A 3,192-nucleotide genomic window follows, 5' to 3' on the forward strand; every position below is an offset into this window, starting at 1 on the left:
CGCCGCCGCCACCGCCCAGGCCCCGCCCCCACACAGTCTGCGCGCTCCCAATGGGCAGCGTGGCTAGGGGCGGGGCGGTGCGCCGCGAGCCGGAGCACAGTTGGCTGCGCGTACCATCGCTCCGGGCTGCACCTCCCGGCGCCCCGCCCCCGGGGCTGCGCCAAGCGCCCGGCTGCGCCTCGTGACCCCTGCAGCCTTCGCAGCTCGTCTGGTTCAGACACCGGCCCTGGGCCCTGCCCTCGAGGACATGTCACCTGCCCGCCCAGCGTCCCGCGCTGCACTGGGCCCTGCTGGAGGCTCTGCGGGGATGCTCACTGGTGGGGCCCTGCTTGCCCCCTCCATGCCTCTGAACTGGCCATCTTCCTCATTGCACCCCTAACCCCTGACATCCCTGCCAAACTCAGGACAGACCCTGGACCGGCCACTGCAGCCTTTAACCCACCTCGAGGCTGTTCTGCAGGGCCGGCCCCAGGATGAAGGGCTGCCGGCTCGATCTGCACCGGGTTACAAGTGAGCAAGAGGCTGGGAAGGGGCACTGACCCGGGCCCTTGCAAGAGGACAGAGTCGTTCACTGGGCTCCCTGCGCACATTTGCCTCTGGGCTGTGTCTGGGGTCTGAGTGCAGAGAAAGTGGGGAGTCAGAGGCCCAGGGCTTGCTCCAAAGTGGGCCCTCAGCAAATAGTTATATTAAGGTTAATAACAATGTGCTAAGTGCTCTAAACCCAGAGTTGCAGGACACAGCTCTCATTTATCCCATTTTACAGATGCAAACATCGAGGCTCAGAGCAGTATGTATGTCACTTGCTTGAAGTCAAAAGAAGATGGCAAGTAGCAGTGGCTGGATTAGCTCCACAGCCCTGCGTTGAGGTTTTAGGTGCCCTGATTCTTCCTTGGAGCACTGACGCCCTGTGAAAACTGGGGCTCAGAGAGGGCAAGGGCCTGGCTGGTAGTAAACAGAGACAAGAGTAAAACCCAAACCTGCATGACACCCCCAAAGGCCCATTCCACCCCACTCTCTTGCCATCTCATCTATGTTCCTCCCGGAACTCAACAAAAGCCCTTTACAGGTACGGAAGCCAAGGACTCCCGACGTCCAAGGACTCCTGGCCAGCAGGCAGCAGACCCAGTGAGACACTCAGTCCTCCCTCCTGCCATCTGGCAAGAGAGTCATGCTGGGTGGGTGCCAGTGACCCCCTCCTGGCAGCTGGATCATGCAGTTCAGCCAAGAGATAGTAGTGTTGAATAAGCAGGACCTGGGGGGCTTGGAGGCGAGTGACCATGCCCTGGGGGATGGGGCAGCAACTGCAGTGGTCTGCCCCAAATCACTGGGCCAATGCCTTAGAGGGGTGGGACACAGACTGGTCAAGCCCTCCTGAGCAGTGCCTTCCCATTACCTGCAAAGGGGGATGCAGCCATGCTTGGGTTCCGTGGAGCTTTAAATCCCACCTTGCCATCGCCCAATGAGATGCATCTGGGTGGGGGTGGTCTCAGGACTACAAGGGGTTCACTGCTACCCCACCTCTAAATACATACATCCAGGGGCTTCCCTGGTGGTCCAGTGGTTAAGACTTCACCTTCCAATGCAGGGGGTGCAGGTTCGATCCTTGCTCAGGGAGCTAACAAATTCAATAAAGACTTTAAAAATGGTCCACGTTAAAAAAAATCTAAAAAAAAATACATAAATACATACATAGATACATCCTTAGATGGGGAGCTCATTACCTTGTGTGGTCACCCTTTTGATCTCATGCATCTGCAACTGTTGGGAAGTTCCTCCTAATATCTGGCTGAAACCTTTTTCTCCCTGCAGCTTTCCTCACATGCCCCAGGTATGTCCCTACAGAGTTGGCCAGAAGCCAGGTAGAGAGGGCAAAATGGAGGAGACCAGGCTACTGGGCCCTGTGGCAGTGGTCTAGGGGTAGAGACCATCTCTTCTGCACTCTGTTTCTGACCCCCATCTGCAGCCTGGGTCATGGTGGGTCCTCGTGGAACTGGCACTGCCTGCCCTGACCCTCCGTGCAGCTGGTGAGCCAGCTTGACAGCAGACAGGTCTCTGGAAGCCTGTCAGGAGAGGTGGGGGTAGGGATGAGGGGGGATGGAGGGAGTCCTCACTTGGGCCGATCTTGGTATACAATTCTCCCCTTTGCCCTCTCAGCAGAGATCTGTCCAGCCCCTCTTGCCACCATCAGCAAGTGTGTGGGAAAGGGGTGGTGCTGGGCCACAAGGTCATTATGAGAGGAGGGGCTGCAGGAGGACCAGGGCCCAATGCCCTTGGAGAGATCCACAGAGAACTTTGGGCTAATTAAATCCACTCCTAAATACAGGAAAGGGTCTGCCATGTTCTGGAGAGGGACCCTTCATTCTGCCCACCCAGAGCTTCAAGCAATATCCCTGTGCCAGGGTGCCAAATGGCTGTCACTTCTAGTGCTGGTGACACCTCCAGTGCCAATTCCAGTCAGTTGGCTGTGGCTGCCTGGCTCTGAGTGGCTGCTGGGGGTTGATTTGTCATGTATGTCAGGGTACAGGGGAACCCAATGTGGTACCAGTGGTGAATTCTAGCCCCAAATCATTTCCATTTCTTCGTTCTGACCAAGGAACTTCTGGGTGAACACAGTGGACCCCTGATGTGGGTGGATAAGACATGAATGTCTCTCCCCCCCGGTCCCCCCAATTAGCACTGTGGTGGGCCATGTGGCTCTGTGCAGCCTTGGGGAATACGGTGAGCTGAGGATCTGGTCATCTCCAGGTGCAACCAGAGCAAGAACGGCTTAGAACCACGCACGAGCCAAGGTCACTGGTCAGGGACCCCCTGAAACAAGCCCCACTGGGCAGCATCCACACTGGTGCCCCCTGCACCCCAAAGTTACCTGGAGCTGGCCTAGGGCTGTGGTCCCATTTGTGGTCATGTGTGTGCCCTGTGTCACTGCAGGGACCAGGCGGCTGCTCTCCACCTGGCAGGGAAATGTAACCTGTGCTAAACCCAACTCGGGTGGCTGAGCCCCACAGGGATCTTGCATGACCCCAGGTAGGGTGGAGGAAATGGACACCAGAAAGCGGGGAAAATGCACACACAAACTTCTCCCCAGGCCCAGACCTGTGGCCTTTCGGTGAGCCGCGTGAGGGAGGCCAGTCCCTGGGGCCCTGCAGGATGGGCTGAGCCCACGGTGTCTGTCGAGTTATCCCTGACCGAGGA

The sequence above is a fragment of the Orcinus orca genome, chromosome 15 (assembly GCF_937001465.1).
Source record: "Orcinus orca chromosome 15, mOrcOrc1.1, whole genome shotgun sequence".
Lineage (NCBI taxonomy): Eukaryota > Metazoa > Chordata > Mammalia > Artiodactyla > Delphinidae > Orcinus > Orcinus orca.